We start from the raw sequence: 13,801 nt of genomic DNA on the forward strand, positions 1-13,801 counted from the left end.
TTGAATAATACACTTCTGAAGACTGCACATCATGAGACATATTTCCAAAGCGATGCACATTATGTTCGGATAGCTGCCCCTGCTCATCTAGCTGCAGTAGGGCTGCAACTAACGATTATTTTGATAATCGATTGGTCGATTATTTTTTCCATAAATCGATGAATTGGATTTCTAAAAAAATAACAATAGAGGTAATATTAAAATAAATATTTTTTCTCCCATCACTTTGCTCAAAAACAGATAATCATTGACAACAGTGCAAAAAGTGCAGTGCATAAACACGGGCTTGCTTGAATTTCCCTGAACTGTCAAAATAATATCAAATTATAAATAACTACAAAATCAAATATGAAACTATTCAAAAACTAAATGTTGGCAGCTTTTACAACATACCGTTATGTTTACTTACTACGACATATGTTCAGTTTGACATCAACCTCAGCGAACTGCAGCGTGTTTCATGCTTGTGGTGTTGCAACGTCACTGCTGCATCACGGCCCGCAGATATTAGTTCTGTATTTCCACATTTATAAACACAAATTCCTCTTATTTATGAAGTCATGCAAGCTCCCGCACAGCCGACAACACAGTCCTGTAAATGTTTCAAAAATACCTTGTATCAGCAACTGATGGGATTCTGTCCACAGACACTGTAGAGGGATTTTGTTTTGAAAGGGAAGCAGGGAAGTTGGAGTAAAACAGCCGTCTTTCTATTTCCTCATCTCTGTGACAGAGAGAGACCTTTAAACTGCAGTAAAAAGTGGTATAGAGTAAATATAATCATCAAAACACCATATTCACTGTCTATTTCTGCTGACAAACGCCCACGCATAAAAAACGCGTCACACGTAAAAAATCGGCGAGCCACCATTTCTCTAGATGTGCTGCAGCTGACACGCAGCTGAAACGCTCCTGACAAGCGCTGCTAGAGAAACAGTGAGTAATAATCGTGCGACACAACGAATCGATACTTTTATTCATTGCAAACACATTTAATAATCAATTCTAATCGATTTTATCGATTTGTTGTTGTAGCCCAACTTGCAGTGTTTCCCATACGTTAATATATTTGTTTCAGTTGCCACAAAATCAACAATGACTGCCACTTACTGATCTTCTTTTCTTTTTTTTAACATTTAAAATCTTATTTCATGATAGAGCCGAGCACAGCCCTTTGGGCACATTTACTAATCTGATTAGAATAGGTTTAAAATCCCAAACAGATTAAACATGATCCATATAAACACTGCGATCAGCTTAAACAGGCTCAAACCCATTCAAATTTCAATTGGCTGCAGAATGGAAGTTTAAACTTTTTTCATAAACCAATCAAAAGATAATTTGTGTCATTTAAATGATGAAGCTGATTCAAGTTAATATATTCATATTTTTTGTGCATGTCACACAGCAGCTCTGTTTACATACATTGGTGCAGGTAAACACAAGATCTTGTTAGAGGACATCCCATGTAAATAGTTGGCCCTAAAATCTTCAGTCAGATTGATTTCAATCAGATTGAGAAAATAAACTTGTCACTATAAACCAGGGTATTTATTCACTCAGGCTCTCCATGTGCCACTCACTCTCTGTTTTTATCAGAACTCAAATTAGACAGGATTTAGCAAGCTACTACACCTTGCCGATAGTGTCCTCTGCCTCTTACTCAGAGCCACCCTTCAACAAAATTCAGTCACTTCTGGGTCCAAAAAAAAAACCAAAATGGCAATGGCCGGAAACTCGAGGTTTCAAAATGGCAGTCCACAAACCAATGGGTGACGTCATGGTAGGTACATCCATTATTTATAGGGCATATGATCAGAATCAGACACCAACTGCCACAAACCAAGCTGCCACATTTGATGCCCTGGGCATAAGAAGAGGCTGAAGCTGCACACAGAAGAACCTGCCCCACAGAGTAAGGTCCTTGTGTCTTTCCTGAAGTTGAAATCTTGTGCCAAGGTTGACACTTTATTTACCCAGAAAAATGCACCCAATTTATTTATTTTTTTCACATTTGTTACATAGGCTTTAAATTCCCCTTTTAGTGGAATCCAGTGATTATGCAAAATGATTGTTGTTAGCTCAAAAACAGCGATTGTGTAATAACTGCAACAGGCCTAACCTGTAGCAGAGCTGAGACGCTTCTTCATGTGGCAGAGCTCACTTCCTCTGCTGAGGTGCTCAAGTATTAAGAGTTTTGGGCTCAGCTGTTTGGACAATTTATACCTTGTGAGCAAATGCAGATTCAGGGGGATGGGGTGTGTGAGGAATCTGTGCGGTTACCTGCTCAGCATGTTAAAAAAAAAGAAGCAGGCAAAAGGTTCACGACACGGCCAACGACTTAACGAACATTAATATGCCTCCGTCCTGAGACACTTTGTGAGGTCGACTGTGTGATATGACAGCGGTAGCAGCTCCTTGAGCCCAGGGCATTCTGGATTTAGGGCTTTTCATTCATCTATCACCTCACATTTGTCAGGAGCAGCGGGCTGAGATTGTGTCACAATTTTTATTACCTAGGGAAGAAAAAGAGCCTCTCTGGTGGTGTGTTTTTGTGTGCACTGACAAATTCCTCACCGAATGCTGTACAAGTGCTGGTTTCGGTTCAGTTTTTGGATCTCACTGACACACAGCGTGAACAGCACAAGATTCAAAAACAACTGTTGTCCCTCAAATCAGCAGATAAAAAAATCAAGTGCACACATGAGAAAACCCTCTCTTGAAATCTCACCCTATGAAATGAGACAACCCCTTATGACCCTGATACATCTGCTCTGTAGGCTAACATCAGCAACCCATGCTCCTACCCCACCAGTCTGCACCGATGCTAGAGAAGCAGTAACAAGTGCAAAAATTTTGCTGCTGGCAACATGAAAAAACACCAAAATGAGGGACTGTCATGCACAAATATAAGCAATGTAATATTATCCAGCAATATAACTATTTTATGACAAGGTAGCCATCTTGGGGTCTGACAAAAGTGCACAGCCGTGACACCATGGATGTATAAAGAAGATCTGGATACAGCACAGAGGCGGGGCCCTGTATATTCCTAGGAGAGCTGTTCAGTAATACATAAAGCAAAAACAGCTAGATTTCCTTGGTATGAAAGTACTATCTTTTGGATTACCAGGCTCCATGAGACTTGCGCACCAGAGACTTACAGCCAAGTGTGCCCGAGCGGGTGACTTCCAACATCAGAGCGACTGACTTCCGGTTTAGCGCTTAGCTAACTTGAATGGTGGTCAAGAAATTGAATCTTGCATTTGTTTTAGACTTTAGACAAAATGCTACCAAGCTGAATGGATTAAATCTTGATAGTAAACAGAGTCATTTCATTGAGGTTTTGATGCTCACAAAAAATTATGCTGCAGCAGCTTTATGATGAATGCCGTCGTAAGCTGGAAATTCATCTTAAGGAAATAAAACACTTTGCCACTACCATCAATCTTTGGTCTAGCCGTATGTCTGAGCCATATATGAGTCTCACAATTCATTTTATTGAGGAGGAGTGGGCTCTGCACAGCAAATGTTTACAGACAGTATACTTTCCAGAGGACCATACTGGGGAAATAATCAGCCATGGGCTGGAGGATGCACTCAAATCCTGGGGCATCTAAACCAGTATAATATTACTATAGTGGTATAGTTTTTACATTTATTTTGTCTTACAGTTTAGCACTTGAATGTGTCAGAGGGTGTAAACCACATGTTTACTTAGTTTTGTGCTGCCTCTAAAAGAGATTATTATTTAAGGAGTGTTTTTGAAGTTGTTTAAGTTTTTTACAAAATCAAAAAATGTAAAATATAGTGAACATTGACTAGTCACTTAGTTTGCACTTATCAAAAACATTTTGTGCTCATTATTGGAAGGCATATTGTTTAATTTTTTTATGTTATTAAACTTTATTGTAAAGTTTCAGTGAATCTCTTGTTTCTTCAAGCTTCACGATGCCCCTCACACTGGCAGCATCTGCAAAAACTAAAAACTTTATACTTTTTTAAAATCGTGATGAATTGATTAAATTATTGTTAATGTCACCAATAATCAATTAAGGAAAGTGTTTACAATTTGCAAGCCTAGTTGTCACCATAACAACCATTTTCTTTTAAACAGGTCAGTGTCCTTTCCACTCTAATTTGTGTTGAACTGAATGACTGCCTCAGTGAGCCAGCCAGTGTGTCTCCCTGGCCAAAAACCATCCTGTGCACTTGATGTTTATGTTGAGTTACTGTTGCATTCACATCATGTGGGAAGAAAGGAAGTCATAGAGAAGTTTCCCATAGTTAGGACTTTCAAGAGTGCACATCATTGGCCAACTGAAAATGGTTAATGCCTTGGTTACTCAGCAAGAGTGTCATCGGCCCACTGAATGAATAGTTATTACGTGTTGGGACATGAGACTTGTCATGGGGGGTAAAATAATGTGCATGTTATTTCAGTTAGAGTTGAGTTACTTTGAACAATAAACTGCTGTGAGCTTTGATTTAGTGGGTTGAGAAATAACTCAAACATACTGGAAACAGGCAATTATGTGAACCTCCATAGGAGTTAAATGTGGCATGTGCACAAGGTTTTGGATGTACAGTAATACCAGGGTATTTAGAAATCTTAAAGGTGTTTGTTTCAATTCCCACATAAATACAGGCACACCGCTTTCTATTAAACTCACTGTATGTAGTGCACAGCATGCACCACCAGAGCTCTGTATCCACTGGTGGAAAAGGCAGCTAAGCTAAAAGGTACCGCAACACTTAATGGTGGAGGGAGAAGTTACAGGACTGTAAACAGCCGGCGGCCTGCAGGCAGAGAGAGACCGTGTGGAATAACAGCATGTTGTTTTGCATCTAATTTAGTGAACTGAGTGGACCAAACCGGAGCTGGTGAATTGTTGAAACAGAGGAATTACTAACTAGATTACTAGCAAGAGTTACCAAAACACTTTGGGCAAGTTTTAACTTGTTTCCGTTGAGTTTGTATGAAGTGTGTTTATGACAAGTTAACAAGACAATTGAGCCTCATCAGTCTTCCATATAGAAAAGAGAAGGTTTAATTCAAAAGGTGTACAGTTGTATTTCTCTGTTTAATAAGGAAAATAGGTGTGCATTTTGCATTTTGTGGGTTTCTGTTGTGTATTTATTAGTCTGAAAAGCTAAAAGAAAGTAGCACATTCGCCGTTGGGGGTTGGGTGGGTGTTAGCGCTGCGTACTTACAGTGTCATATACCCTATATCCCAGCGGAATTTCAGAAAAGTATGAAGATATCAAATATTACATACCACCCAAGCCTACCATGCAAGCAGCATTTTCTACACATAAACTGGTATTAATTGAAGAAGAAACACCAGTTTACACAGTTTCAAAGAGATAGCTATGGGTTGTAAGATAAAGTGAACATGAAATAGACCTTATTTGACTAATTTTTGCATTTTGTATAGCGTTCTGTAAAACATCAAGGGCATATGTATGAACCTAACCGTAAATTACCAATGAGTGATAATTTTATAATTTCTTTTATTTAAATATTTACATTGCAGCCATTAACTCCCTGTCAATAATTATGAAACACTTTGCGAATACTCTTTGAAAATGAGCTCTATAGATTATTATTAATCATGCTCCTGAGACTCAGTAATGATGATTGTGATCACATGGAGATGGTTTACAGGTGCATTTGATGAATTGGTGGTATGGGCACTATAAATAGCCACAGTAGTGTGTAATGACAGCTGCTGTGGTGCTGCTGAAGAATCTTGCTGATGCAACACAATCTGTGAAACTGCACTTTGTTTGCAGTCTACAGGTCTTATAGATGGTGGTAACTGTACAAGAATTGACATGCCGACGGATGTTTAAGGACATTTCATCTATTTATGGCTCACTGTGGGAGTGGAAATAAATAACTTGTGCATGTGCACTTAGCTACACAATGATTGAGATTTATGTCAAGGGCGTTTAACGTTTTCACCATGACAGTTACTCAAATCAATGCAATCTCTTGGAAAAAGACATGCATTATGACTCTGCATATTCAGCCTTCATATTTAGTTTGGTTCCTGGCTGCCTAAAACCTACTGCTTTTACCACACTGATTGATTTAGCTCCCTCATCTGATCAGCAGTAATGGAACAAGAGCACAGCTATGATTTATCTTCTACATTATCAGCTTCAGGCTTTACAGACACTCTGCAGACCATCATTACATCATTTATCATCAAATTTTTCTTTTACTTACTCTCTGTGTGACTTCTTACAGTTTTATACCAACAGTGTGTAGTTAATGTATAGTTCATACGCATTCCCATTGCATTAAAAAGCCCAATGTTAGCGGGTGAGTTTTTGTACAGTGGGAATGAAGTTTAAGAGTCCCTAATCTCTGGGACTAAGGATGCATGGCATTGAATTTTTTACGATTTCTGATATGCTGATATGCTGATATTTTCCATCTCATTTTGGCCACTTGCCAATGCCAATAATGATATATGCACGTATGTTTTCCCAGCTAATTGCAGAGAACATCAAGTCTCTCTTGTAGTGAAACAAAGCTGAAACTGGAAACTGCCTTAAAGGCCAAACGACAACCTGCTTCACAACACAAAAACCACAGACTGAACAACAACCCACATTCGCTTCCCTGCTAAGGTCTCCTTCTTATCTAATCTAAATACAGGAACACATGTCTCACCTTGCACCTGAGCTTGTTAAACCAGCAATCGAACAAAAATGTACCAGGAGTGCACTACTGATGTTGGTTTGCAGGCTACATAGCAATATAGCATCTAAGCGTGCCTGCAAATATCACTCTGTCTGTTCAAACGCTGCTGTGTGGTCTTACTCTATAACATCATGCTAACAAAACAGTGGGTACAGTTACATGCACGCTAATATTACACTGTTATTCACTATTATTCAAATATGATAATATTCTGAATTTGATGTGGATCATGTAAACAGCATGATATATTTAGATATTCCGAATTAGGCATTTTTCCGATTTTAGCATTTTACCAATTAAGACACATGGGATATGCTGCTATTTCATATTTTAGAAGCATTGTTTAGACATGAGTACAGTGCAGTAACAATATACGTCTCACTGGGGTTTTTACTGCAGTTGGCAACACACACACGCTCTATGTGTTTTCATAAATACATTGTACTAAAACCAACTCGCCAACATTTTGCAAGACTGAGTAGAGATGCATGTTCAAAAGAAAAGCCAACCTTTCTGGCTGGAAGGAGAAACACATGCTTTTATTTTTGAAAGACTTGGATATCAACAGGTTTTTGGATATGCACAAATATCACAACACGGACCTTCTCAAGAAAGTGGATGAATGAATTAAAGAGGAACGTTGTGTTCACATGGTCGAAAAAGTCCACCACCCACAAGACACTTTTAAAAAATCCTATTTTGAAATTACAATTGAGTCCAGCTGTTCCACTTTTCTATATTTGAATGTGATAAACAACATGTGACGGCATGTTAATTTGAGCATGCAGCTGCATGTAAAAATCGTCATAATTTGCTCATTAACACATGCAAGCTGCCCCTCCCCTGCTGGGGCTTAGTGTGCCAGCTACTGTCAATCAAACAGACCCATCACCACCCCCTCAGCTGCTGAGAGGAAAAAGAGCATTTCTGTTGTTCCTCTAGAACCTTTTTCTTACTTGGGTAAGTATTTCACAAATAAAAAGAAAAAAAACTAGGCCGTCTCTGCAGCAGGCAGACAAATACTTTTAAAACTGGTGCTACATGACCAGAGAAAGCAGAGAAAAATGACACTTTTGCTCAAGAGGTAGAAAACCTACAACTATCAGAATGCATCTGGTGGATGACATATGCGACCTTGCCCGATCGACAGTTGCTTAGTATTACCATTTTATGTTGGGTTTTTTTGGCCCCAGTTTTCACTATGCAGGAAGCAGGATGGCATCCACTTCCTCTTTACAAATTCTGGCCATTATGGTGGTATAAAAGTATGTTTTGGAAAACCTTTTAGGTAAGAAATAGGCAGTGCAGGAACATAACATTGATTTATATTCAACTGGCACTGCCTAGTTTAATAGTTTAAAGAGATTTCGGTCCGAGTTTGAGAAAGAGAGAGAAGGATGGTTTCATGTCTCGATCTGCAGAATACTCTCCATATCTGTGGTTGGCGGCAGGTGGTGGGCAACATGAAAAGCCCCGAGCACCAGCAAAACACCTCAAAATGATGTAAACTGCATTATTTTAAGGGGGAATATCGAGATGGAGAAAAGTTTAACACAGTCATCTACACATATTAACTACATTAGACTTTCCATTTACACTCAAACGCAAATTTAAATTGCGAACAACAAATACTGCTAATGGAAACACGCTAATTTGAAAATACTCCTATCCCATTTATCACAAAAACGTTTTTACACTCGCATGAGGTGGTATTGCAGGCAATTCAGGGTAGACATATTTTGCAAAACTGCAATGTAAACACTTTTTAGTCTTTTCTAGGTCACATGATGCTATGGCTATGTACTTGTCAATAGGAACTGGCTCCCTCATGATGCAGCAAGAGCTACAAGAGGTGTTATTGCATTGCATAACTCCTCAAAAGTTGAGCGGATCATCCGGAAGTTTTGAATCGACAATTCCTCTGTGAAATCGTGGACTATCAACTCTATGACTTTCTCCAAGATAATAGTTTATTCGAGGACTTTCAGTCAGGCTTCAGACTTCATCATAGTACAGAGATGGCGCTAGCAAAAAATAATAACGACTTATTGATTGCTCCTGATACAGGTCTAGTCTCTGTTTTAATCCTATAGATCTTAGTGCCACATTTGACACCATTGACCATCAAATCTTACTGCACAGACTGGAACAGTTAATTGGCCTTAAAGCAGGCATGTCAAACCGGTCCACAGGGGGGCCGGTGTGGCTGCAGGTTTTGTTTCCAACCAAGTAGCAGCACACCAGACTTGACTCATTTAATCAACTGATCTCCGTCTTCAGACAGTTGATTGGTCAAACTGTGTGCTCTTGGTTGGTGGGCACAAAAACCTGCAGCCACACCGGCCCCCCTGTGGACCAGTTTGACATGCCTGCCTTAAAGGAACAGCACTAGCCTGGTTTAAGTCATACTTATCAGATCGTTCCCAATTTGTTCACATCAATGATCAATCCTTCGTGCATACTAAGGTCTGCTATGGAGTGCCACAGGGTTCTGTGCTTGGACCAATCCTTTTTACTTTATATATGCTTCCTCTAGGCAACATAATTAGAAAACACTCTACAAATTTCCACTGTTATGCTGACGATACGCAATTATATCTATCTATGAAACAAGATGAAACTAATCAGCTATCTAGACTTCAAACATGTCTTAAGGATGTAAAAGCCTGGATGAGCCGTAATTTCCTGATGTTGAATTCAGACAAAACTGAAGTCATTGTTCTTGGCCCAAACACCTCAGAAGCTCCTTTTCTAACGATGTAATTTCTCTAGATGATATTACCTTGGCCTCTAGCACATCTGTAAGGAACCTCTGAGTTTTATTTGATCAAGATTTATCTTTTGCCTCCCATATAAAACAAACTTCAAGGATGGCTTTCTCTCACTTGTGTAACCGCAAAAATTAGACATATCCTCTCCCAAACAGATGCTGAAAAATTAGTACATGCATTTGTCAACTCTACGCTGGATTACTGTCTCCCTATTATTCGGTTGCCCCAACAAATCACTTAGGTCTCTCCAACTGGTGCAGAACGCTGCTGCTCGTGTTTTAACACGAACCAAGAAAAGGGACCATATTTCTCCTTTTTTAGCTTCTTTGCACTGGCTCCCCATGAAATCCAGGACTGAATTTAAAATCCTTCTCCTTACTTACAAAAATCTAAATGGTCAGACTCCATCCCATCTGTTGCAGCTCATAGTTCCTTAACAACGTCCCAAAGTTTCCAAAAGTAGAATGATTGTATTTAATTTGTTATTTATGACATCAATTGCACGTCTGTCCGTCCTGGAAGAGGGCTCCCTCACTATCCTCTACCGCTCTTCCTGAGGTTTCCTCCTTTTTTTCCCCCCTGTTATAGGGGTTCTTTTTTTGGGAGTTTTTCCTTGGGTGATGTGAGGGTCTAAGGGCAGAGGGATGTCGTACACTGTAAAGCCCTCTGAGGTAAACCATGTTTTGTGATAATGGGCTCTATAAATAAAATTGACTTGCCTTGACTATCACCTCCAAGAAATCCCTTATATGTGTAAGGGGCTAGCCTTTCCATTATCACTCGCATAACACACCTACATGGCCTTTGATTGGAAATAATGATAGCTAGTGCGATGTCTGCAGTAGAAATAAAGCAGCTGTTTTGAGCATCCATCGCCATGGTTACTCGAATGTTATCATCAGAGAAGTCGCATAACATCACTCAGTGGAGTCATCTAGCAATTGTGTTTTATTGACATTTTGAAAATATCACTTAAGTTTTGTGCAAAGCTGTAATGGAAACCCACCTATTGTTTTGATACAAAGCTGTTTGAAAATCTGTAGTATCCCCTTCATGACAAGTAACTTTTAACTTTTAAATAAATTTGGCAAATTTTTGACTACAAAATAAGACAAATTGTGATTTCAGGTGAACTTTGAAGGAGAATAGGGGCTTTACAGTATGGTCTCAGGACATGATCAGGATAATTCTTCCCTTGCATGAGGTGCTGAAGCCTAGACAGACTGCACAACCAGAAACTAACCTGCAGCATCTCTGACTACAACAACAACAACAACAGGCAGGCTGCCTCTGCAGAACACTGGAGTCTCATTTTAGTCTCTGCATCACATGAAGTGATGAAACCAAGCTGTTTGGACAGAAACATCACCCAGGAAGCATCCATGAAACACTGAGCCAGGCCAGAGTGCTGCCTGGGCTGAGCTGAGCTCTGCTGGGACTCTGCACCTGCCAACAACAGGGCCTCTGTGGGCCGTTTCACTCGTGTCAACCCGGCGAGCGCTCGCGAATCAGCCCGCCACAAAGCCTCGTACATACAAACACAGTTACGTTTCTTCCCGTCTGAATCCCGGTCTGGCCTCCGTTATCTTTTCCCGTTGCCACTCCTCAAACAGTCAACAAACCGAGCGGCGACAATACACCGTCCCTCACGCCTCCCCGCAGCCGTCAGCCGCTCGGTGTGTCGACGGGCTGATGGCGGTGTCAGCTAACAACCGGCGGAGGACCGACAGCAAACTCACCTGCTATCAGCAGCGATGTTGCTGCAGGCTGCGGGTCCGCTCCGCCGCTGCCTCACCAGCCTCCATCTTCCCTGTAGCGGCTGCTGCCTCTGTGTGTGTATGTGTGTCAGCGAGTGTGTGTGTGTGTGTGTGTGTGTGTTCGGCAGCCTCCCAGCCCCTCCCTCCCTCCTCCCACCGCCGCCGTCACATCATCACAGGACACAACAAACAGCCTGTCCACTGTTGGACTGTTGAAGACGTGCACTGGAGCACTTTGCAGCACTTTTTAATTCCTGTCAGGTTTCACAAGCTTCAAAAATATGGAAATCCATATTGTTTTTTAACCCTTTGAAATCTAAGTAATTTCTTTCAAAATCACGGGATGAAGGCAACGAAATGGCCCAAAAATTAGCAAGAAAATAGTAGGGGAAAAAAGCTACAAGAAAATTAACTAAAAACGGTTGACTGAACTAACTAAAAATAAGAAGCATGAAAATGAACCCAAGATATTATATTTATATTATATGAAGTCCACTGCCCTATCACCAGACTACAGAGCAGCTTCATTCCCAGGCAGTAAGACTCATCAGCTCCCCCTTCAACTTCACAAGATGTAGCAGGATTTAAGGACCAATTTTATCTACCTTGTGCCTTGAACCTTGCATATTAATTAAATCTAAAGTTTTCTTAACATTTTCCTTTGTTTTGATAATATCTAATAACCTCCCTACAGCTAATATTCAAGTCGTTTTCTTGTGTCCCACATCTTCAAAAGAAATCAAACTAATTTCCTCAGGTTCCAGAGGTTTGAATGCTTGTGAAAGGCATCTGAACTATATAGGGTTGAAGGTCCAAATCAGATTTCATGAAATAATCCTGTAAAACCAGAGTTTAAAAAAAATTCCTACACAGTGCATCCTGAATCAGAATCTGTCATTTTTCTCATTTTGTTAATCTTGTACCAAATTTGTTCTTTTTTGCCATAAAATAAATAAAATGACATTTTATGATGTGCTTTGTCTGTTTTGCAAATTTATTAAGAAGAGAAAACTGAAATATCACATTGAAAAACTCCATGGGTGTACATTGCAGTAGGGAGAGGGTGGGGAGCAGTATTGGACCCCTCTTTTATGGTCCAAAAACCTATGTAATAATAAAAGGGGGGGCGGCGGACATCAACAACAAACTGCACACGCTATAGTGTGTAAGTCTGATGGTATGGAAGCTGGAATGTTGTTTATATCCTTCAAGTTGTAGCAAATTACATCGAGGGTATGGAAACAAAAATAGGTTAAAAACTGAAAATGTGTGTACAATTTTTATAGTGGAGCTTAGAGTGTCTACTTTAAATATTACAAGAGGAGATACATTTTCAAATCTTGAGCTCCATAGGGTTTAATGGAGTTAAAAAATTATTTTTGAAATATCTTCAAAAAGTATAAATGACATTAAAAAAACCTCAACATTTAACATTTATTTTTTCCATACTTTGTTACTAGTAATTAATAAATAATAATAATAATAACAACAATAATAATACTAATAATACTAATACTACTACTACTACTACTACTACTACTACTAATAATAATAATAATAATATTAATCTATTTGTTTATTGCTTAATTATATACACATTTTTATTATAAATACATATCTTGATATTTATATTGCTTTGGGATGGACTGTAGAGCAGATTTTTGGCCAAAAGTATTTAACCCTAACTTTTTTTTAAATCCCTTTTTTGCGGTATTTTGTTGTATGAAATATTTTTGTTACAACCATCCAATTCATGAAGGGGACATATAAAAGATAAGAAAAAGCATTATGGTGTTTGTTCTACCTCAGGTATGAGGATCTGAGAATCTAAAACCCTTTGAAGGATTTGTGCTTGTACTAACTTAAAAAGATAACTTAAAAACACATCTAATTTATTCCTTCAAATGTTCAGTAACGCTTTTTTCTATTTTTGTTTCCTCTCGTCATCATGGTCTAATTGTTGTTTCAAATCCATTTCTGCCATTTTAAAACTTCAACAATTTAACTTTCAGACGCTGCTTTCAGACTTCTTTCACAAGCATTTACACCCCTGAAATCTGAGAAAATTGAAAATTGGTTTGATTTTATTTAAAAACATAGGAAAAAAAAAAACATAATGAGCAACTTGGAAGAAGTAATATCCTGCAAGGCAAGATCTGAAAATTAGCTTCGGGCATTATGAGATATTGTCAAAAAATGGGGAGAAAGGTCCAGAAACTATAAATTGGTATAAATTGGTATTAGTTCTTTCAAAAAACATGGGGAAAAGGGTAAGTTGCCAAGAAATGTCCCACAAACTAAAAACAAAATTAGTAAAAGGTGCTGGAGAAAATGACCTATTCATTTTAAAAGGGGGGGGGTTATTGGAAAATTATCAAAAACTAGGGAAAATAAGTATTTACAATAATGTCACAGAAAAAACAACATATTTTTAAAAATGTTCTGTCCTTTTTGTAGCCTTCTCTGCATTCTTTCCTAGAGCTTTATATAGTATGTACCTTTGTGATTGTGTTTCTTCTCTTCAAGCTCATCTCCAGTCCTTTTCTCCCACCCATCTG

General features: G+C 39.0%; 1 protein-coding gene across 1 annotated transcript in view; it reads right to left on the reverse strand.

The window, feature by feature from the left end:
- apba1a (amyloid beta precursor protein binding family A member 1a) overlaps window positions 1-11,358 on the reverse strand; it is a 60,944-nt gene extending 49,586 nt beyond the window's left edge. The window contains exon 1 of the mRNA XM_042487487.2: window positions 11,226-11,358. The gene's annotated coding sequence lies outside the window, so the exon portion shown is untranslated. The remainder of the gene's footprint in view (window positions 1-11,225) is intronic.
- Window positions 11,359-13,801: the final 2,443 nt, after the last annotated feature.

This window comes from Plectropomus leopardus, chromosome 4, assembly GCF_026936395.1.
Source record: "Plectropomus leopardus strain MGB_pleo_1.0 chromosome 4, ASM2693639v1, whole genome shotgun sequence".
NCBI lineage: Eukaryota > Metazoa > Chordata > Actinopteri > Perciformes > Serranidae > Plectropomus > Plectropomus leopardus.